Raw genomic sequence first — 24,518 nt, forward strand, 5'->3', positions numbered from 1 at the left:
AGCCTGAGCAGGGGGTGACCTGTGGGGTGAGCGAGGGGGAGCGGGGTCATTCCTGGATGCCATCGGCCACAACACAGAGCCAAGTTAACCATGTCATGTCCCGCACAAAATCCCACTTTCCCAGGGCACATCTGGGGGTTTTACAAAAACACCAACCTCCCCTCTTACACTCTAAAAATAACACTGAGTAAATGGCTACTTGAAATAGCCATTTTGTAAAATTTTAATTTTGTAAAAAATTAAAAGAAACTATATCTGCTTAACCTGAGGTGGAAGTTTTCTCCAACATTTCAAGGCTACACTTTCATTTCTTCAGGAACTAGAAGGAAGCTGCAGTCCTTAAGGCAGGGAAGGAGAGTAAATCCCTCAGCATCAAAGCAAGGTGATGCTGAGGTTTGGGAGCCACTGTGTGCCTGCACAAACACAGGGTTGGCATTCACCCTGGGCACATGCAGTCCCTACAGAGCAAATACCAGAGCCAGAGTCCTGGGGAAAGCAGGCGAGGCACCAGAGCTAATGACTCGTGTGGTGGTTTCAGCCATTTCTAAAGCTTCTGCTTTTTTAATGTACCAGGCACACTGTGAGAACAGCTGTGGCTTCAGTGTTAAAGGGAAATGTAGGAACTGCTGCTTTTTCTCAAGACATGAAAAATAATGCCCAGAGTGATGATTTGGTTTTGGGGAGGGTTATTTTTAGGCTGACAACAAGGAGTTCCACAGGGCGAGGTTGAACCATGTGGGTAAGGGGGTGGAGGTGGCCTGAAGCCATCTCAGCTCTCTCCAAATGTGAGGCTGCCCTGGGGAGGAAGCAGGGGTGGAGGGAGGGAGGTTGGACCCCTTCTCTCACCCAGCCTGGGTGGGGGCCTGCGGGAAACAGGACAGCATAATTTTGATCCTGGGCCATAGCACTGCTCCAGTTTTCTGGAGGAGCTCTTCCCCTCATCACCATTCCCTACCACCTCTGGAAGCTTCTGCACAGAGGCTGGGAAGAGGATATCTTACAGCAGACACAAAAACCCGTTGCACTGGAGGGAAGAAACGCTTCTCTACCTTCTCCATCTCCACACTGTGTTTTACTATTCTCTCCAAATGAAGCAAACATCATTATTTCCCATTAGGTGTTCCTGGTGCAAGAGTATTTCATTGAAAAATGGTTCTTTAATGCTAATGGGAATTATACTCCTAGCGTGATTTATATTAATAAGGCATGTGCAGTTCCTTAGTACATTCAGACCCAGATGGGAAATGGATTTTTTTTTCGTCATTCCACACAACATCTGATGAAGTGCTCCAAGCATACAGTTTAACAAGCTATTCTCCTCTGGCCTTACAGATGAAAAATAGTCCGTTGTGTCAACTCCTCAGATGCCTATTTTTACACCTTCTGTTTGTTCTTAGTTTGACGTTGTTAATCACGGTCCCACCAAAGCCCCATTGTTCAGCTCTTCAAGAAGAATGTTGTTATATTGACTGTTTGTGCGTCAGCCCAGCTCTCTCTGGAGCTGCACTTGGATGAAATTAGATAATTTCCATTAGGAGAACAGGCATTATTAGTCCCCAATGCCAAATTGAAAAGAGAGCCAAGATTACTATTTCTGGCCGTGTTCACCTCAGGAAGGAACCTTCTCAGCTTTAATGGGATTTTGCTATTGTTGGTTGCCTTCTGTTTGACACTGGGCCAGCAGGGTTGAAAATTGTTTAGAAAGCTGCATGAAATATAATAGAGCCCAAGCCATTTGCTGCAGCACATTCCAGCATGATGTTTATTTTGAAAAAAAAGAAAAAAAAAGTAAAAGAGGAAAAAAATTATTGTCCTTGGCAGTGAAAAAAAAAATCCCACTAACTTGACTTGCAGAACATATGCTTCTTGTTGCTGTTGTGCTTTCACAACATGCTGCCAGGATTGGCACGTTACACAGAGAAGTGATAAATCTAATATTATCCAGGACTTGTAGAAGAGAATCACAGGCACAGGCAGCAACTTTATGACAAGAAAGCAAGGTGAGGGATGATACCAAGTCAGGCCCAAAGGAAGAAGTCAAGTCCCACGTTAGGCAAGAAAATGCATGTCCTTGTGTTCTGCTGCTTGGTTTTCCCATCTGTAAAATGGGGTCAGCATCTCTCCCACATGAAGAAATTAGGAGGACATGTGCTCCTTGAATGTTGCCATGTTGCCTTTGTGGGTGCTGGAGATCTCCTGAGCCAGGCTCAGCCCCTCCCCAGCCCCAGGGGCACAGCTCTGCCCATCCCACCACCTGCCTCTCCCTGGCTCTGCTGTTGCTGCTTGGAGGGAGGCTCTTCCTTCTCCCCTGTGTCACACCCCTCACCATCACCTCATGTGAACACCTCCCCTGCATCTCCGGACGCTGATCCTTGACATCCAGCGTGACAGTGGGGATGGGGGCTGAACTCTTGCTCAGCCCCAAATTCCTCACAGGCTTCTTTCTGCTCCACATAGTACTGTTTTGTTGTCTCAGTGCTGTCTTAAAATAATTATTAATGAAAGCAGAGTTGACTTTGGAGCGAAGGTTTCCAGTTCCTTGGCATTTCCAATCTGTAAGCTATCTAAAGGTACTGAAATGCACGACATTTTTGGGATGAGATCAGAATCCAAAACCACATTTTCCCACCAGGCCCCTTCAGAGCCAGACCCACCTTTGCTGCACTTTACCCCTTGTCTATTGAAGTCCTTAAGAAGCTGAACAAGTAGAACAAAGTTATCCATCTTGAGAAAAATAAATGGAGCAAGCAATCTTCAAAGCCTTCAGATGAGGATCCATGCAACAATGCTGGTGTTATCCCTGGGCAATAAATGAGAGTGCTCCTTTGTTTATATAACCTAGTGTTTACTTCTATTTTAACCGACAAACATTGACTGATTGCATAGTCTTGGCTTGAAACCATTTGACAAATAATTAAAAATATAACTATTCTAAAAGGAAAAAAAAAACCAAAACCCACGGCAGACGCCAGCTGACACATTTCCTCCATACAGAGCTGCCACCCGCCTGCATGGAGCTGCTCAGACTCAGCCAGAGCACAACAGTGATTGTCCCCAGCAGAACCAACTCCTAGGGCCCTGCCTTGACCCAGGGCATTGGCCACTGGCAACCTGACCCCATGGAAGCTCTCGTGGAGCAGATGCTGTTCAGATTTGGCAGATGCTGGGCTAGGATGATCCATTTCTGTGCTTGCTCATCTCCCACACCAGCTGTCCAGTGGCACTGGTATTTTTAGGAGAGGTGTGAAGGTGGCCCCATGTTGTCCCTGCCCAGAGCATCCCTTGGCATTGATCTGACACAGGAGAGGTTTTGGGCAGGCTGTGGGATATGTTGCCCCTTCTCCACAAGGCTTGGCAGCTGGGCTCCAGCAGGAGGTTTGTCCCCCTACAGCTCCAAGTGCCTCCACGCAGGTCAGCCACTGGTTTTGCAGCCCAGCAGGGAACAAACTGGTCCCAGTGTGACCTGTTTTGGAAAGTTACCCCTGGTGGTTTGCAGAGACACCTCTCCCCTCCCCTGAAGATCCCTTCACAATTGCCACCCCTGGCAACTACTGGCAGTGAGGTCCTTGGTATTCAGGCACATGAGTGTGAAGTTTATGCGTTTCAAATGGAAGTGTCCAGACATTGACCCATTTTCACCCCTCAATTTACTCTGGAACTGACTCAATGAGTGAAATATCCGGAAACTGTAGGTTAGGCAGAAAATAATCTGTGTTTACAAGGCTAGGGGATCTCATCTTCACCCTGGCTATCTCTTCACTTAGCACATTTGTCTTCTCACTAACCTTTTTATTTTTTTTCCTCTTCATGCTGTGAAATGTTCATTGTCTCCCGCTAAGGAAAGTTTGATAAGGATCTTGCTGAGAGTGGCTTTTAGGAAAACCCATTGCTCCAAAAAGGAACCAACCATTGTAGAAGCCAGCACTTCAAAGTTATAGCAGTATCTTGTTTTTTTGTACCAAACAAATAAATAAAATGAAGATGAACAATGTGTTTCCATTTAAGGAGGAGTGTGGGAAAATCCAGGTCTCATCAGACTGGGAGCAGAGGGGTATATGCTGACTAAGAGACTGGAAATAGCATGGCTGTCAATTGAAGGAATTCAGGCTTGAATAATCACATCAGGCAGGCAAAGTCAGATGGGAACTGTGGCCCCAAACCTGTCCATTTGAACTCCTTGGGATTCACATGAGGAATCACTCATTGGCTCCACATGTTGCTTGCGCTTCCCAGGGAAGTTCAGTGCTGGGCCTTCCCTGCACCGAGCCTGCAAGAGCACGGATCCACCCAGACACCCACCACAAATCTACAATTCCAGCATGGGAGAGCATGCAGATCACGTGTGCCATGTTATGTTGCAACCAAAGCTGGTGCCAGCCCTTCCAAAACCTCTTTCATCAGAGAGCTTTGAGTGTGAGCTCACTGCCTTATTGTTCAACCTAATCATGCACCCAGCACTTTTGTTTGTATTTGGGACCCAGACCCTGGGTGACAGAGGAACCGTAGGTCACTACCTTTGCCTTCACAAAGGCATTTTCTGCATCTTCACCTGGCAGTGGTTGATGCATGCCCAGCCTCAGCTGGATGCCTCAGGTCTAAGAAAAGTGCAGGATTTTTCCAGCATGATCCACTGTCAGGATGGCAGCTGTTTCCCCTTCTCTCGTTTGCACCCCAGGGTGCTGCAACCTGTGCCATGTCTCCATCCTGCACTGCCAGTGTCCCCAGCTTAGCCCAGCCATCAAGGATGGTCCAAGTGTCCCTCAGTGTTTTATGTCTAATTAACCTTTTTTATTTTTTTATTAGCTGTTGAGGAAGGGAGAAGAGAGCAAAAGAGACCCCATCCTTTGGTGCTGTGGGACTTGGTGCTGTTTTAATAAAAACAAAATATTGAAAAGGAAAAGAAATGTGCAGTATATCAGCATGTTTTTAAGGTTGGTGGGAAAAAAAAGACCTCTAGTCCCAGCGGTATCAGTGAAGAAAATGTCCATTGGATTCTAGTTCTTAAAAAAAATATCTGAGTCATGCAGAAAGCGCTGGGCTTGGGTAATGTGTGGTTACTGGAGTGCTCAGTGAGGGGGAAGGGAAACACGCGGCCAGCCCAGAGCCTCATCACAGCCTCATGATAATTAACATGCCTGTGTTCTCTAAGGAGGAGGGTGCTGCATGCCCAGGGGGAAAGGGAAAAGGAGAGGGAGGAGAAGAACGGATGTTCCACTTCCATATCACTCCAAGCTTGCTAAATTCAGCCCTTCATTTGCTGAAAAGAAGAACTAGAAATCCTACTCCACCTGGCAGGACAATTTTCCCCCTAGTCATCAAAGTCTGGAAAATGGGTGTCTGCACTGAAGGAATTTTTATGAATTTTTTATGAAATATGAATGACAGTTTAAACTTTATTCCCTTTCCCACTATTTTATGGACACTTACATGATTCTTCCAATCTGTACCCACGAGGAAACTTGTTTTCCAAAGGTGGGATCAGGCAGAGACCCTCCATAGCTGCAGGGAGAGGGTGCTAAGTACATATACATGCACATACTCAAGCATGAGCAAAAGGCAGCACCACAAGAGAGAGCTCAGAGCTCCATGCAGTCACTTTGCTCAGAGGATGGAGCCAGAACCATGGGAGAGGAGGAATGGATTCAGATACTTCACTCTTTTCTGGAAAGAGGCCTCTTTGAAGGTAGGAAAACCACAGAGAGAATCATAGGGTCACAACCCACAGCCTCATCCCAGAGAGCCAAGGAAAAGCAGCCTGAGCTCAGGGCAGCCTGTTGGTCCTTCCAGACTTTCCAGATGGCACTTGGTTCTTCCTATGGTTTAGGGACCACCACAGTGTAGTTTTTGGTTTGAGGATTACATGAAAATAGATTCCCCCAAAGTTGTCTAATTTAGAAGTTCATTCCTCAGGTTCAGACTTACTGTTGGTGTCTTGATCCACTCTCAGCTACAAGTGAGCTTCTTTACCAAAACCATCAAATTTTTCAGGTTTTCAGTAAAAAAAAAGAAAAGAAAAAAAAGGAAAAAAAAAAAAGAAAAAATGCTTTTGTTAAATGTTGTTGACAGGAAAACCTTGTATTTTTATCAACAGTTCCCAAGGACCTGCATTTTTTCAACAGCTTCATGGACAGGATATGCCAGTGGGAAAGATATGGGTTTTAATCACCGTCCCTCGCCCAGGCCAGGTGGAAGATGTGTTCTCTGTGGCTTAAACAAAGGGCTTATTTCCAAAAGGAGCTGGTGATAATGGCTGCTTAGCTAGAGGCAACCCAAAGAGATCCATCATCAAGGGACTGGGTCTTCCAACTTTCTGAAACATCAGAGCTTCAGGGCACAACTAAATAACAACCCCCTTAAAAAACCAACCAACCAAAACCAAATAAATGAGTTAATTTTTCCCTGTCATCCACATGCAGGCTGAGGAAGGAGTCCCCTGAGATCCAGATCCAGCTTTACAACTCCCAGAATGAACACAACTAGAATATCACACTGGAAGCGTCTCTCTAAGCACAAATCCCTTCACAAAGCGAAATACTTCATAATCCTTCTATTCATGACTGTCCCTCCAAATTTAAACATGCATTAAAAAAACCCAAAATAAATAGGGCAGGGGTGATGTGCAGAAACAGCTTGCTGCTTTGCTTTTTTTTTTTTTTTTTTTTAAATCAATAAAACAGCCTAAAAGAGGCCCCCTCGAAAGAGTTCAGTTCATTTATTTTTCTTGGAAACTTCCAGTCTCCTTAACTCCTTTTAGACACATAAGAGGTGAATGATTAAGTTGAAACTATTATCTTTGCAAAGAACATCTCTGCTGGCTGCTGGCCAAGAGGAGAGGAAAAGTGAAATGAAATAAACAGGCTGGAGCTATTGTGTCCCTGACTGGTCCCTGTGGTGAGGTGCTGGGAAGCTTGGCGAAGTTGAAAGGAGGTCCCTGGGTGGGGACTGCTAATGAGGCAGGGCACATTTTGGAAGAAAGTTTTCTCTGGCCAGAAACATGAGTGTATTTATAACGTGAGACGGAGTCAGCCCTCACATTAACAGGTGCCACTCAGAGCTGCAGCCTGCTGGTGGCCACCCCTGCCAGCTGTGTCTTCCAACTTCCCTTCCTCAGTCACCCCTCCAGAACATGAAAGCACAACCTTTGCCAGTGAAGGGTATGGACTAAATTCAGCTTTACAGTGCCCTACTTGATGAGCTGGCATAACATACACCACTACTTGTGCTGTCTTGGGGCTGTGGGCAGGGAGAGGGGCCCCTGAAGTGCTGGGCAGCAGCAAGGTGAGCAGCAGACATGTCCTCTGCCCCCAGATGTGTACCCACGGAACCAGATGTGTACCTGGCTCCGCCACCAGTCAGCAGCAGCCTGTGTTGTCCAGTTCCCAGCTGACATGTGAGTTTTGGGCAGACAATGCCAGGCGAGTTTTAAGATCCTGCGCATAAAGAGATGAGGAACCTCAGGGTCTGACTCCTGGGGCTCCAGTAGTTACCACTTCCTTTGGGACTCCAAGGCTGGCATGTAGCTCAAGGGCAGCACCAAGGCACTGCTGTGCTGGCATCAAGGAAGTTCAAGGACACATCCAGCTTTTGGTGCAGGGAGACACAAGCTCTTGGGCTGCAGCTGAGGGGGGACAATTCACAGCTCTAGGATGACTTGGACACCAGGCTGCTCAGGGAAGGTGCTGTGCCAAGGGAGCAGTGGCTGGCCAGGCTGCTGGCCTCAACATGGACCCAAAGGGAGATCAAACTTGATAGCCCACTGGGCTTATCCTCACAAAACACTGAGACAAGGGAGCATCTAGAAAGGTTACAAACACTTACTCTGTATCAGCTCCATCTGATACAGCAGAAATTACATTATATCCTTAAAAATGAGGTGATTTAAAAGACCTAAATAGTTAAAACCAGCTTTTTTTCCAGACTTCAGTCTATGGATTTAACTTGTCTTGAAAAGAAACATGAGCTGGAAAACACTTACAAATTTATTACTACAAAGGGATTACAAGCTACACTTCAATACCTTGCTCACAACAGAGACATCAGTCAGTGGACAGAGCAGCGGGATTCACGCAGGCAATTACACAGGATGCACATATTGAAATACCAAAAATTCCTCTTACTTGCTAATTTTATTTTTAAAAATGGTTGGTAAGGTATCGCAAATTGTCCCTGGATCTTACAGAGCCAAGGAAAAGCTTGAAATGACCACCATAGGCTCATGTGTCTCACGTACCAGCTGACTTGCTTTGGAATCACCCTACTGGATTAGTCAAAAAAAAAGGCACAGAAGGGCCAGAAGTAACATTTACGTCACAAGTCACATCTGCTCCTGCAATTGCTTTCCTGTCGTCTGTTTTCCGTGGAGAAGGAAACCCGATGGAACCGGTATCCAACAATGGATTACAACTCCCCTCCTTGAAATCTCCAAGTTTTCTTGAGGAAAACCATGGCGCACAGCTGCCCCTCAGCGCGCTGCCGTGAGGACAACAGAAAAGCCGAACACTTGCTTTGACAGAGTGTTTACAGATCCCTGGGCAGGAAAGGAAAACGAAGAAAATCTCCCCTGTGAACTTCCTACGTGCGTATGTAGCCTCAGACGGCACAACAATGGCAAAGTCACCTGCCAGGCTGAGCTGCTGGAAGAGAGGAAAACCCATGAGAAAGTAACGGGGCTCATTGAGGCTTAATCTTCCAGCCACATGCAATCAAAAGACAAACAGCCCGGCAGCAATAGTGGTGATAGCACATGTGCACGGAACAATAGCACAGCAGCCAGGACAAGCTGTTAGAGTGTGGGTCACTTAGAAAAGAGCAGAAAAAGTGGCAGACTACAGAGAAAGGGAATAAAAGTTTAGCTTAGTGCAAGCCATTTCCAAAGAAAACACGAAATGTGCACAAATTGTCTCATACGTGAGAAACAGTTCTCTGCAAGAACAAAATGGGTGGATGATGCAAAGATTCTTACTATGCAGTTTAGCTTAGATAAGATAATAGATAACTTCCTTTGCCTCTTCCAAACCAGGAAGAATAAGAGGGAGCATCTGTTCAGTGCTTCACCAGAGCCAGGATTTTCTTTGCTTGGATTTCAGAGCTTGATAGGTAAATCCTGAAGCATTTCAGCACTAAGGCACAGAAAATCCTTATTCTACTACTGCTGCTGTGTATTCCAGCAGCAGTATAATCTTCAGAGACTGGATGCCCTCCTGCTGCTGCAGAAGCATGTCTGGATACCAGATGCTCTGCAGAGATGTCCTGAGCAGGACCGAGCTCACCCTAGATTTGCTCAGTCCCTCACCTCATTGCCACCGCAGCAGTGATGTACCTCTGCACACCGGAAAAAAACAGGTTTTTCACTTCCCTGTGTAGTGAGCGCCACATAAGTCTTCTATTTTTAATTTTTTTCATAGCATTTGGTCCTTATGGTGGTAGGCACCCAGAGCCCTTGCTGGCTCAGGCTGCCAGGAAGAACCTTTGGCTGCATCTCCATGTCAGCTGTAGGGAGAGAGCGGCCGTGACTTTCCCAAGCAGATGGAAAAATGATCTCCCAGGAGCACTGGATCCAGATATTCAGTATGACTGTTAACGCCAAATCTGCAGGGATTGATTTCTGTGCTATGCCTGTCAAGCCCAGAGCACCAGTCCCATTTCATTCACCTTCATTTTCTTCCTTTTCTTAAAGAAAATCTAAAAAATATTCCAAAACCATTGTTTTAGCAGACATCCGATAAATCAGACATCATATGGGGAGATCGTCGCTGCTCCCTGAGTCAAACACATTCCCATATTTCTTGGCTGAGGATGGTGACATCAGGACAAGCATTACATTTCAACTTTGCTTGAGCCTGAAGTCAGTGAACAGCAAAGAGAGTCTCCATCTGGAGTCATTTTATAGCACTAGAACAGTCCTCCTCCAGCAGCAGCCACTGCCTGCTAATACAAAAATACCTGGGAGAAAAAGCAATATATTTTATTAGGTTGGTAGGAGGGGAAAAAAAGCTATATTCAAGACTTGCATTAACTTTTATGATTATCTCTAAAGACATTTATTTTTACAACAGCATTGAAGCAGAGGAATAGAACCCAAGTTTCTTGACACTCACAATTTCTCACTAGAGTCAAGTCCAGAGTGTCTGTGTCCAAGCCCTGCTCACATGAGGAGAAGCTCTGAAAGCTCGAGCCTGTGAGAGGAAGGGTGGCCCTGCGGCATATTCTGTGCTCATATTCTGGTGCTGCTGCAGGCTCCCTGGACGAGCTTCCCTGCATCACTGTTTTGTGCTGGAGATGTTTGGGATTGCTTGTGGAGTCCCACAAAGCACTATGAAATAACCTGTTCCACTGCAGATCCTAGCTTCTGATAAAAAAAGGTAATATTTTTCCTGATAGCTTAGTATTTCTGCCCAATTATCACCATGCACTCTCCCTTGACTTTGGTAACTTTCAGCATTCCTGCTGCCCATCCAAATTTCAGCCCTTTCAAAACCCACCACACTGTTGGCCTTTGCTATCGCTGGAGGCAATGAGATCCTCCGCCTGGAACCACCTCATATAAAATAACTTCCTCTGATTTGAATTTACCACCTTCTAATTTCATTGAATGCCCCTTTGTTCCACTGTAGTAAGACATGGTCCCACTAATCTATTTTCTCTAGACCATTTATTATTTTCCTTCCCCTCTTAAAACATAAAGTTACGTTACGGAAGGAGAAAAACAAAAAGAAAAGAAAGAAAAAAGCTTCTCAGGAAATAGTTCTGATAAAAATTGGTCACATTTCATGGTGTGGCCTTGCTGCTCTCTACAGCTGTTGCAAACAAAGCCAGTGTGACGTTGGTCTGTCAGGACAGAGGCACAGGTGTAGTGCACTGGCATGGGAAGCGCAGGAGCCAGGGAGGAGAGAAATGAAGGCACTGTGCTCACGGGTACCAACACCAGCAGCATCCCCAGCACTGCCAGCATCACAGCTGGCAATTTACTTGGATTTGAGGCTGTGATAGGCAAACCCTGAGGCATTTCACCATTGCACCAGACACTGCTCCTAGAGAGGGGAAGGTCCCTCACTGCCCAAGTACATTCTGATTCTCATGAGTTGTGCTTTCAACAGCCCAATGGGAAACAACAAAAATATCCCTTGGATGAGTAAAAGCCCCTCAGCAGGGAGCACTTTCCTAACTAGACTTCCAACACCAGCTGGGAAGCAGCCAGCTGGTTGGGGTGGCTGCAAGGATCCCGTGGCAGGTGGCTCCTGCCTTGTGCAGCTCTGGGGATGTGCTTTACATGGCAGCCACTGTAAGATGTGAAGCAGAAGACCCTCAGGCCCCTCTGCAGACACAGTTCCATCCTGCATTCCTTATGCTTTCCGCTGCATTCTTGAAGCAGGGCTGATTTGTCTGTAGATGCACTGCCCAGTGACTGTGCAGGTTCTGCTGGGAAGGTCTGAGAAGCCCACAGAAGCTGAGTGGCATGGGACCAGATTTACAGTCCGAGGGGATGAATGATCACTATGTGCTCAGCCTCAGCAGCAGACATTTGCCCCTGGATTGCCTTTTGTTTTCTGCCTTACTTTGAACCAGCTGAACACAAAGGTCCAATTCTGCCATGCAATTTCTGGAGACATTTCCCAAGAGACCCTTTCCAGCAACTCAAGCAGCTGCATCCTGCCACCATCCAGAGGCTCTCAAATACCTGAGCAAGAAGAAGACCTGGTACCACAGGGACTTACTATTCCCTGTGGAACAGCCCAGCTCTTGTCTCCTGTCTAGGGCCGTAAACTACTGGCACAATGCAATAATCACAGCCCCTCTGACTGCTTCACCCAGGAAATCAGCAAGCAGCTCTTGCAGAGAGCTGGGGCACCAGAGGCAGAAGCAGCAGCTTCTCACCCATCCCTGGCCAGAACAAGGAGCAGGGCTGGCTCTACTCAGGGTTCAACCCAGAAACTTCAGCTCACCCTTCCCTTCCTGGCACAAGAGGAGTCCAGCTTTGGCTCCTTACCCAAGCTGACATCATTTAGACCTTCCAAAGCTTCTAAGCAGCTCTGAAGGGTTCAGAGCAAAGCATGCAGTGAACAAGAGTGGTGCAACCAGCTTGTTCAGGTACTTGTAAATTAGAAGTAAAAAATCCCACTAATGCCTTAGGACATCATCCCCTAAAGTGAAACAAAGCTCCTTTTGCTGGAATGGCAGGCACTTGTCTTTTCTAGAGAAAGAGGCTCTGCCTCCTTGCTTTGCTTCCAGTGATCAATGTCCCAGGGGCAGGACATGCTGTGCACAAGAACAGCACACTCCACTCAGTGCACTGGGGCTGTCCCCCACTTTCCCTGCAGGGGGGGAAACGGCCTAAAGCAGCTCCATTTTAAACTCAGGAAGATTCTTATTTCAGCAAGGATAGTTTTTTCAACTGGCTGCGCTGCATGTCTCTGCAGCTCCTGCTCCCAGTGTAGAGAAACTCCATGTACTGCCACCAAATTGTCTTACTCCAGAGCAGTATCAGCGTCTGGGTACAATGAATCCATCTCTCTGCTTCTCCACGTCAGGGAAGTTTATCTGGGGCTGGGGGATGCTCTCCATCCCCAGGCCAGGGCAGCAGGCTCAGCCCGGAGCTGGGCTCCCAGCCCCGTGTGCGGTACCCGACTGCCCTCTACCCGAAAGCCTGGGATGCACAGCGTGCAGCTCCTCAGCAGCCGGCCCCTTCCCACCCCGCGCAAAGCAATGCTGTCAGCTATAAAAAATTACAATAAATGCATCCAGTCCTCAGGACATACCCTCTTTAGTTTCTCAAGACTCATGCCACAATGCCCCGAGTAAGGAAAATGTGCCACTGCAAATGTTTATAACATCTGATTTAATGTTACGCAGTTTCTCCCAGCCATAAACCAGAACAAATACTCCCAAGATTTATTACATCCTTCCCTCTAGGGCCTTAAGCAATTGTACTTGATTAATTCAGCAGTTAAACAGCACTGAGTAGAAGCATGATAATTTTACATTCAGGATTCCTAAGACACATACTGTTTTCCATGAGGATTTAGGTCTAAAACCAGAGAGAAGGATCATTAAATATGTACTTATCCATATGCATGGGATAATATGCAATGGAAGTTTCTGTCTTACAGAGAGATGCTGTGCTAAGTCTCTTCTTGCTCCCCGACATCAAGAATTCTTCATCATTTTTTGTAGCAGTAAATACCTGTTCCTCAGCTTACAGTGTGGATAGGACAGATATTTGCAAACTTGCCTTAGTGCAGTGCCATTTTGAGTGAAAGAAACATTTCTCCAGTATCACTGTTAACAGGAGTTAACCGGGGGGAGACCTTCTGGTGCATTTCTCCTGTAAACATAAGCAGTGAAGAAACTTCCCTTTGAACCCACACATAACCAGATTTGACTCAATTCTGCTTCCTTGCAAATCTATGGAAGAGTTTTGAAAGTTCACTATTTCCTATTTCCTTTCTCTGGATGAAAGCCTGACAGAAAATCTCCATGAGGGAAGATTCCACGATGTTGGTAGCACGCTGGTGTCAGAGTACAGTGACAGGCAGCTCTCCTCCACAAAGGCATTGGAAAAACAAAGACCAAGAGTTTCTTACACCTTTCCTTGGGAGCTCTCAGGGCAGGTCTATGCAGATAACAGCTCTTCAAACACCAGCTAGGAAATATGAAAGGGAGCTGGAAGAAAGCAGGGAGCCTTTCTGCTTCGCAGTTTCTTCAAGAGTCCTATTCTGCTGAGAGACCTGCGTGTCCAAGAAAGGGTGGAAGGCCAAGGGACAAAGCCAACCTTTTTGCATACAGTTAATTAATTTATGGAAACAAAATCAGAACAGAGCACTTGTGGTCCCTGTATTGCCCTCGAAGTCCTAGAACATCTGAAAATAGCAAACCTACCTTATATCATCATTGCAGTGAGCAGTGGGTACTGGATAGGGTGTCCTTCAGTTAACTATAATGTACCAAATTTGTTATAAATTAAACTCTTTGCTGTACAAGGCAGTTTGCAAGTACTGTCAGGCTCACAAGTTGTTTTTTTTTTAAAGCTGATTTTTCAAGTATGAATAAACAACAAAACAATATTAACTGAATGCTCCCTATGCCCTTCCATATCCTCAAAGACATTTACACATCTTCAAGTAATCAAGAAAAAAAGCAGCCTAGATTGTTTGCATCTGATGGGCCATTACTGCTCTACAATATCCACTGCAAAGCATGTTAACAGTGCTTTGACAATAATGTATTTGAAGCCACAGAAAAAAAAATCATGGAGTGTATAGATTAGTGCTTCAAATTCATTTGAAATATGGCCTAGCATTTGTCTTGGCTGCATTAACAAGGTCTGTTTTACCAATACATTTGTATTTATGATGACTAAGGGCAGATTATAGTTGTTAAAATTTGTCCTCCTGACATGAAAACACTACTTTGTCATTAATACATTTTGTAGCATAAACTATGATGTCAGGTCAATGTAAAGGGTAAAAACTTTCCTAAAGTATGCACACATCATTTTTTTAAAGCTATTGAGCCTAATGGAATAACAAAGGTCATAATAACAAACCATTACAGCTTTGGTCTTGGCAACTATGTCCACAGAAGAATCCTCCAAGAAACAATCATCATTTCTCCAATGTTATGGCATTAGGACGACAGGAATGGTTCACAAATGAGTCATGTGAGCCCAGAAACGCAGTAGCTATGTGAAAGCTGAGCAATCAATTATTCATTTGTTTACTAAGAGCTTTCTCAGCTGACATGAACCAGAACTTCTTAAAAAGAAGAACTTTACAGCTGTCCTTGGCTGTCCCATGAGGCTGTGCTCAGAGGTTGAAAAGATTGCTTAATTTCTTTGTAAGCAATTTGGTATTTTTATTTAAATAAACAACAACATACAGGTTAATTAACTGGGTTCAACCTGAAACCCAGCAGGTGTCAAAATACCAGAGACCCAGGGCTGGGTGGATGATAAGATGGAAGACCAGGGCAGGGAAGATGACCTTCAAGCAACCAAAATTGAGCTCTTGCTCCAAATGCAGTACATGAAATCCCAAATAAACTTTCCTGTGCGTGGCATATTGAGAATACATATACACATCTTTGTGGTAATAATGCATGCAATTAATCTGCTCTGATTGAATTACATTTTTCTCATTTCTTAGTGATTGTTTACCCTAGACCCTAACAAAGCTGTTAGACTGAAAAAATTTCAACAACAAATGAGCATGATTTAAAGAGGTTTAAATATCACACCTTGAACTCTCTTTAATCTACATTCTTTTTGCCTTTTTTGGTATGAAAGAACCATCCAAACCAGGGAAAACTGCCACACAAAAGGAACTGAGAAAATTTAGACATAAACACAGTGCAATGAAATTCAAAGCAAGCTCATAAAAAGAGCTAATCTGAGGGGAACTAAAAAGTTTGGGTTTGTTAGTTGGTTGTTTTTTTTTTTTTACAGTTTCCTCTACATGCTAAAACCAATGAGGAGCACTAAAGCTCAGGATAAAGGCAGACAGCAGAAAAATGTTTATACATGAGATTCCAAATTACATCTGAACTCCATGAGTATTTTAGATTAAACCAAACTGATAAAGATCTAAAAGAGCAATATCTTTCATGCTGACATTGCCGTTGTGTTCAGGCTGAATTCTCAAGACACTTCCTGTGATACCAAAGAGAACTGATTATGGAATTGGAGATGCTGTTTTTTTCAAAATGGTTAGCAAATAAAAACCCTTATACCTTGACCTTTTGGTATTTACCCTGATCAATCAACCTCAGTTTAATTCTGTGTTACTTTTCAGATTAAAAGCAAGAAATGTGTGCATATTTTAGGAGACCTATCACCCTTTACATTGGCCTGCATCTACTTCTAGAAATGAGGAAGGTAAAAAGTACACTGTTTTAAGAGTGTAACTTACAGCTGGACTTGATGATCTTAAAGACCTTTTCCAACTTAAATGACTCTATGATTCTTTGAAAAGGCTGTAATATTTATGGGGTTTGTAGAAATAATTCAGATTTTGGCAAGAAGAGAGTCCATCAGGATTTAAGATTTTCTTCTTGCTGAAGAAATAAGGGTCTCATTTTTCATGTGGTTTTTTAGCATTTCTAGAGACTTTACCAACCTATCCTATGCATTCTGCTTGAACCCTGTCCCTCCTCCTCCATCGTTTACAAAAACAACTGAGTAAAACTGGCACTTACAGGAAGAGCAGCTGAGATTGCTGGAGTGCCTCACCAGCCAGGGAAAGCTTGGAGGAGACCCAGGAGTCCTGTTTTTACTTCTTCCCCTGATCATGCCTAATGATACTGACACTTCAGATAGGTAATTACTAAGCACAGTCCCATCTTCCTACTTTATGAGGAAGGCAAGTATCAGTCCACCCATGTCAGAGATAAAACACAGGAGGTTCAGAAAGGTTGTGCAGGGTCACGTTAGGCAGAGCTTGGAACAGAATCCCTGTCTAAACAAAAGTCTCATCCATTTCACTCCACCACTCTCCTCTAAATGATTATGCCAGTCCTGTGAGCTATAGGGTGCCTGCACATAAAATACTCCCTGTCTACTTTCACTAACAGATAAATGAAGATATAACCATTACCAAAACAAAAAGCAAATTCAAGAATTGGCTTTTCTGCATTAGACACTGCAAAGAGGAAATTCAGGAGAATTTAGGGAAATTCTAATTCCCATCATGCAGCTACAGCAATAAAGTAGATGGATAAAATGTGCATCACCACCCTTCCAATAAAATTATTTCTATTATCATGGGCTTCTTCTCAAGATACTTAACCATTTAATACTAAGAATTGCATAGAAGGAATCTGGTAATTGGTGCCTTTGATAGACATACCTCTAATCATCTTTTCTTTTAAATGTGTTACTCTTGTCTCAGAATTGTGGTTTGCTTTGTTTGGTTTGTTTTCTTTTGTGGCTGCACACATGAATTGAAGGATGGAGTTATATAGACTACATACAACATAAAGACCAGGAGCTGATCAAAATGAAAGCCCATAACCTTAAGTCATGTATAACTAGACACCATAAAAAAACCAAAAACCTGATTTAATCTAACTTCTCAGCATTTCAGTTGGTTGGAGCTCTTATACATGAAATACATTGTAAATATACACACTTAGTGGAAACACTATTCATTTGCACAAGGTCTGACCTGCTTATTCAGATCAAATAATTAAACTGTCATTAAAAAGACTAAAAAAGTGTAAAAAGTGAGACTATGAAAAATAAGAATTTGAATATCTGAGTTATAGTCCTTTTCAAATAGTATACTATTTTATGAAGCTATTTGGGAAACTGATCCCATATATTAATTAATTTTCAATGGTAAAAATGAAATAATAAATATTATTTCTATATAATTCTAATAGGTTAAGAAAGCAATGAGCGTTTTTAGGAAAGAGAGACAGAGCAAGGAACCACCTCATGAACATTGCTGAGTAAAGACAAAGTAAACTCACAAGGACAGATTAGCAATGGGAAAGCAGACAGGTGGTGAGGAAAGCAAATGAATAAAGACTATCACAATACAGATAATGGTGCTCATGGCTAAGTGACTTGCAACAGCTGTTTTACAGCATTCCTTCTGCTTGATAAAAGTTTTTCAGGTCACTGTCCAAGCTATAATTGCACAGAGAAGAAAGAAAACCATCCCATCCCTCTCATCTAACCTAAGTGAGTTCTAGTTACATTGGTCTGCTAGAGAAAGTACAGTAAACAAAACTGTCTTCTCTGTCATACTCCTTCTGTTTCCTTACTCTGCCAACCAGATAAAACATATGGTCCAAAATATAATTAATACTAATTTCAGGACTGTTGTTCTATTAGATGGAGTAAGCATATGTTGTAAAGAAAACCTGAAGATCAAACATCAGTACCAAATATCACTTGGTATCATGAGGGGAAAGAATAAATAAAGTTTGGCCAGTCACAGGATCTGTGTATGAGTAATATTTTCCCAGAGGTCAATATGATGCAAAACACAACTCAGAAGGGATATGAGAGAGAGAGAGAGTCTTTCTCAAGATCCCAGCCAAAAGAGTTGCATTTTCCAGTATTACCAAACCACCTAAACAGCAATGGGAGCAAAGTTCCCTGAAACATTCAGCCGGGAGTGAACAGAGCCCTGACAGGTGAGCAACAGCAACTCTATTCAAATGTGGGTTTAAAGTGTATTTATATCTTATCTATGATTTAAGATCCTAACATCTGTATTTATTTAAAAAGCAGCAGCACTCTCTAGCAGCTGACAGTAAAAGTAAAAGATAGCTTTACTTCTTGAACATCTGGAAAAGGATAGAAGTAGAACAGTTTGCTGACAACTGTAGAGCTAGCACAGATTTAGGACACTGTATTGCCAAATGCAAAGCTCCTTCAGGCATGAGTGAAGGATCCTCAGCTGGATCTGTCCTTTGGGATGTAAAGGATGTCAATCTCTCAAATTAATGATTCCCTTTCCAGGAAACCTACAGTTTGTTGTAACTATGGGAACCTAAAGTTCATGCACAGTCCTAAGACAGGCTAGAGAGGTCATGCTGAATTCTTTTATCTGGAAGAAGTTTATGAGTTCTGTAAGATGATCAAAAATAGAGAGTTCAGTTTATTTGCATTGAAGCCTGTCATAGACAGAGTTTTCATTTAGCCTCACAGACATCCTAGTGAGCAAGTACATGGCAGCAGGCCACATCAGGGCTTCTTGGATGTAGACTTCAGCTGAACAGGTATCACAGCAGAAGAGCTGTTTCCAGTGCTGCATTTTTGTATATAAATACTACGGTAACACAAACAGGGATACTCCTGGCGTGGCAAATTTATCATGCTTATCAGCTCAGCCAAAAAAAACCCACAAAAAACAAAAAAAAAAAAAACCCAAAAAACAAAACAAAACAAAAAAACCCAAAAAGCAGAACTCTGAAGGATACAAGACAAACTCCTGCAGTTCCACAAAAACATCTTGAAGAAAGGGAAAGACAAAGATCATCTGTAGCACACTGAGATCTCAAGCCAAATCCCTACTCAGGTGAAATGATTTTTCAGTTTCAGCTCTCAATCTTGGAGATGCTGGATATATGGGGTTTTAAGGCTTAAAAACTCTTAACTTTTACAATTTAAAGGAGATAAGTAAAAAAAGGCCAGTGATTAAGGCTATGTGTATTCAAACAAGAGCTACAAAAATGTGAAGCATGGCAGTAATCAAAAAAGAGTGACAAATAAGTCAAACTAAAAGCAATTTCCAGTGGAAATTGAGGGTCAAATATTGCACTGTGAGCTTTGACAAGTATAAATAATAACTGAAGAGAAGACACACATGTTTGTTGTGCTCACTAGATATGTGAGGCCAGTTCAGCTTGTCAGTGTGCCCATAGATTGCATACAACCTAGATTTTGTTTACTTTGTTTTGTTTTTCCCAGAAGGTGCAGGGAGGGTTCAAGAGTTCAAATCTCTTTTAGCCTGCCTATTCTTTTTCTCCAAAGTTATCTATTGAAAAATAGGAAGGAATTAGCATTTGTTGTTAATGATTTAAAATGCCAGATCTATTATGCAAGTGCCTGAATCCTTGGACTAAAATGTTTCGAACACCTTTCTGCACTTACACTTCTAGAAAGAATTTACAGAGTAAAGTAGCAATACAAAAAAAACCAAACACACACACACACAAAAAAACCCCACCAAAAAACAACAAACAAACAAACAAACAAACTCAAGCAACCAACAAAAACACCAAAACAACACAAGGGGGTGGAAAAGACTGACTAACCAATTTTATGGCTAATTCAATTTTAATCCCTGCTCTAAGGCAGGATCCACTAATGTCCAACTTGTCCTTAACAATCTCTACCAGCAAAGCTTCTCACAGCCTTGTCCACCTTCTCTTTCTCTTGAAAAGAAGGCTCAGGGGCGACCTTATTGATCTCTACAACTCCCTGAAAGCAGGTTGTAGCCAAGTGGGGACTGGTCTTTTTTCCCAGGAAAAAAGTGACAAGACATGAGGAAATGACCTCAAGCTGTGCCAGGGGATGTTCATGTTGGACATCAGGAAGAATTGCTTCACTGAAAGGGTTGTTAAACACTGGAATGGATTATCCAGGGAAGGGGTGGAGTCACTGTCCCTGGAGATGTTCAAGAAACAACTGGACATAGCACTCACTGCCATGATCTACTTGATAAGGTGGTGCTTGGTCACAGGTTGGACTCAATCTCAGAGATTTTTTTCTAACATAAATGATTATATCATTCTCCTTTTATCACTCAGAAAGGTTTTCCTAATGCCTAACCTGGATGGGCCTGCTGCTATACAAAATCTGAGGGCTACCATACATTCATGTCTCAAATCCTATCTGTTTATTGAGGGCAAACTGTTTGGGCTGCAGCAAAGTTAGGGAGATAGGAGGCCCTGCAGAGAAGCCATTCTGGTTTCTGTTCCAGCAGGCAACATTAAATCCTGAATGAGCCTTTTGCCCTTCCCCTCATAGGAATGAAATGCAGTTTTGCCACCACTGCTGATGTGGATCAACACTGACTACTTGTGGTGGTAACACATGATTATTACCAGGCTTTTCTTCAGAAAGGGAGACAACTACTACCTGTACTGCAAGAGAAGAGGAGTTAAAGGCTCTGTACCCAAAAAGCATGGACAAGACAGATAATCACCCCTGTAAGCACCAACCCAAGCTCCCCATGGCACAGAGGAGCACCAAGCAGAGATAGCCCTCAAGAAGAATTCATGTGTTACCTCCATTCTGGATTCAACCTGGCAAAGCCCTGGCTGGCTGGCTCAAAGTTCCTTGGCCTGCACAACCATGGGCTTCCAGACCCAGCTAATGTGCAGTCTGCCTGCTGGCTCACCAAAGGTTCCTGGATGCTGCCAGCTCATGCACATGCCCTATACAGCACACACAGGCTCCTGCCTGTCTGTGAGAAATGCCTGGCAGCCCTCCAGGAGCCACCCCTTTCTGACTGCAAAATTCTGGCAGGGTCTGACTGTCATTAACAGAGCATTTTACCTCTCATGTTTCACTCTGCTCCGAGAAAGAGAGGATGATTGTCCATTCCCCTTAGGGTTTGTAAGGAACCAGGTGAATTAACACACCTGAAGTGTTATAAGCCCTTCACCAGGTGACTAAGGGAGCATTTTACGAGTAACTCCTGGCTCTAATTCAGAAGACACTCCTGTTGGCTGCAGAAGCAATATTCAACCATGTTTTCACAAGCTTGTGAAAGAGGATTTGGAGATTTTTGGTGCCCTCTACAACCTTCTTTGCACAGAGATGGTGCAGCACTGTTGAGCAGCAATGTGAAGCAGGCTGGTGCCTGGGGCTGAACCATAGCAGCCCAGTTCTCAGAGGAGGGATTTCCTCTGTGCTCTTGCAAAACATAGTGGAAATGCACCTGCTTTTTTTTTGGTAATACATGAAAAGCATTTTCTTCCATTTGTTTTGATCCATCAAAAGGATATTAAAAGAATGTTGTTCAAAATACCCAAATTTGGGCAAAACAAAAGGGAAAATGGGGGAGTGAGAGAGAGCAGTGTGTGGTTTGGGGGTGAGGGCACTGAACTGAGGAGTACCATTCCTAAACCACAACACCACCTCAAAAGCTTCCCAGAGATTTCCTTTCCATGTGATTGTTTTCCCACTTGTTTAGTCCCTGTTGCAAAATTTGCCAGAGTATCTTAAAGCAGAGAAGAGCAGCTTGAAAGATTTTGCTTACCATAGTTATTCTTTCTCAGTGACTGATAGCACACACAGAATTTTCAAGAAGCTGATCAGCGTCAAACCTTCATGTCACCCTTGTGTCCCTGCCTGGCTTGAGATTGTTCCATGCAATTTATGGAAGGCTCCCTTCTATTCAGCCATACCACTTGCAGGAACTGGTTCCAGTCACATATGCAAATGAAACAAACAAAAAAAAATGATGCACAAAACTTCACTTGGGACAGGTCTGAAGAGAGAATCTTGGTCAGTTATTTATTTTTTGGCACTGATAAGTGCCAAGACTTTTAATTTCCTTATGGGGTAAAGATTGAAGGCAGAACTTCTGGGATTAGACATAAATAAAGTGACTCTAACCAAATCAGCCTGGGATGTCCTATATCCCAAATTGATTTTGCATCTTTCTTTCTTTTTTCTCAGTATATCATCTTTAAGAGGTAGATATTTGGTATGCAGGTGACACATTAATCAAGAGCTTCCATGACAGTACAGGCACAACCAACATTGTAGGAAAGCCTTTCACGCTGGAAAACCCCACATGTCCCAGCACAGTACAAAAGACAGCAAAAGAATTACTGGAGTTTCAAAACCAAAATAAGTAACATTATTTTCCAGAGAAGGCGAGCAGCCAGCCCTCAGCAGAAGGGTCACAGCAAAAGCTAAAGCAGGCTGCAGCTGGTCACTGGCACACACAAGGCTGCTCTCCAGCTCCACTGAGTACCTCTGGGGATGCCACCTGGCACCACCCAGCATGTGGAGGCCTCTTTTACCAGGCTGTAGAGATGTGCCCACATTGGAGCAGGGGGAGGCTGCTGAGTCAGCTCACTCCCTCCGTGCACAGTAATCCCACAAGTGCCCTTGCACAAAGTGCATAGCCCTTTGATACAGTACAGCCCACCAGGCACCAGGGGTTGGTATTTTCAAGAGGGGACCCCATTTATGACCATACATTCTCCAGAAACAGAAACAGAACCCCAGGAGGAACGGTGACGGTTCTATGCTCCCAATAGAACTTGCCCGTATCCAGTAGAAACCCATTTTTCACTGGGCTTTGGCAAACAAAAAACTGAGAACTCAAATGCACTAAGGGATGCACCATCTGTATGACAGCAAGGGACTTAGAGTGCAGCAGGAAGCACTGAGGATGGACAGTTAGAAGAACCTTTCTTTAAGGTGCCTTACACCAGGTCATTTTCGTCACTAAACATAGATGAGGAAAGAAGAAAGAAAACTAAGCCAAGATAAATAATGTAAAGAAAAAAGACAAAAACAAAACAAACCAACAACAAATCAACCAACTTTTAAAGCTTCAACAGCTAATTATCACAACTTAATCTAGGGCTGGGACACTGTGTACCTTCCTACTTTATTTCACTGATGCCAGGAAACTTTTAGTCCAGAGGATGTATCAAAAGCAATGCCTCCATTTTTTCAGTGGAAACCTGCCAGGAAAGAAAACAGAAAAATCCATGCATGCATCTATAATAGGTTGTGGTGAGCATGAAATAAGAATAGCAAGTCAGGGAACCTTCATATTTTGCAGGAATAGAGCGTCCATTCCCTTCCACAAGTTAAATGCTATCCTGAAAAGATTTTCTCATGGGAAAAAGTAAGCAATCAGGAATGGAAACAAACTGGTTAGAACTGATTATGTTGCTAACTCTGAGATGCCTTGAGACATTTGTTTGGGGCAACCTTGGGGAACCTGACAAAACAAAGTATTTGAGTATCAATGCAAAGCACAACATTTTGAAACCAAGGTTGATTTCTTAGACGTTCAACAATAAATAAAAATGCATATATACACATACACCATCAAAAGCTGACTACTTTATGGGCTTAAGATGGAATGAAAAGCACCCATATTGCATTACCCAATAAAAAAAAGTGAGAGGACAGAAGGAACTGGATTGCTTTTTGAAACCACATTTGTGTTGTATGATTTTTTTGTGGTGAATTTCAAGACTGCAATTTTTGGGACAACATGCAGACTAAACATTGACTCTCCACAAATAAACCCTAAATAAAAAAACCTAAATAAAACTAAAAGTATTATATGAAGCCTATTTTAAATAATGGACAATCAAATTTTAATTTTTAGAAAGGCTAAATGAGGTTGGTGTAAGTGTGGTTGCTTTCAGACTCACCTGCAGGCATGCATCCACCAAATTTACAAATTAAAATGGTCTTCAAATCCAGCTCCAAATCCACTTTGACAGCTCCACCTAGATGAACAGATAAAATACACTGACCACTCCTTTAATTAATAGAGGATATGTTAAATAGCATCTGTGGGAGGCCCCTTCAGAACAGGCATGCAAGAAACACATACTCTATCCAAACCGACTCCATTTAAAAAGGGCAAACCATCCCGGGGGGAAGGGGGAGGGCAGGACCTATCTGTGATACTGACTAATAGCTTTAAATATAGTTTATTTTCTTCAAATGTAGCTGGCATCAAATGTCTTTCTGTACATAGAAACTTCAGTGGGGTAGGAACAGCTATTTTAGGGTTGAAGGAAGGTCAGCAGAACACAAGACAAGTATTGATGTTCCAAGGCTCTTGTAAGGATGCTAAACTTAACAGGGCTTTTTAGGAAAATGCATTTGTACTAAAGAGATGCTGGCAGAGTGAAGGACTCACTTTTTGATCAGCAGTGTGACTTTTCTACTGGTTGGAGCTGTGTGATTTGGAATCTTTTTCATAACAAGCAACAGAAAAAAAAACCAGGTATTTTTAGTTTTAGGGTTTGGAAGTTCTTTTTGGGGGCAAGTATTTTTGGGTTTGTTATAAATTAAATGA

The 24,518-nt window shown here is 43.2% G+C and overlaps 1 long non-coding RNA gene across 1 annotated transcript; it reads right to left on the reverse strand.

Moving 5' to 3' along the window:
• Positions 1 to 6,966: 6,966 nt before the first annotated feature.
• On the reverse strand, positions 6,967 to 24,518 carry LOC106628205 (uncharacterized). The gene is made up of 4 exons (XR_015772091.1): positions 23,863 to 24,518; positions 23,073 to 23,157; positions 21,714 to 21,873; positions 6,967 to 9,942 (listed from the first exon to the last, which is right to left on the reverse strand). It is a non-coding gene; the product is annotated as an uncharacterized LOC106628205 (long non-coding RNA).

The sequence above is a fragment of the Pseudopodoces humilis genome, chromosome 3 (assembly GCF_049639895.1).
Source record: "Pseudopodoces humilis isolate 2021_Gansu_Grassland_sample_001 chromosome 3, ASM4963989v1, whole genome shotgun sequence".
Classification (NCBI taxonomy): Eukaryota; Metazoa; Chordata; class Aves; order Passeriformes; family Paridae; genus Pseudopodoces; species Pseudopodoces humilis.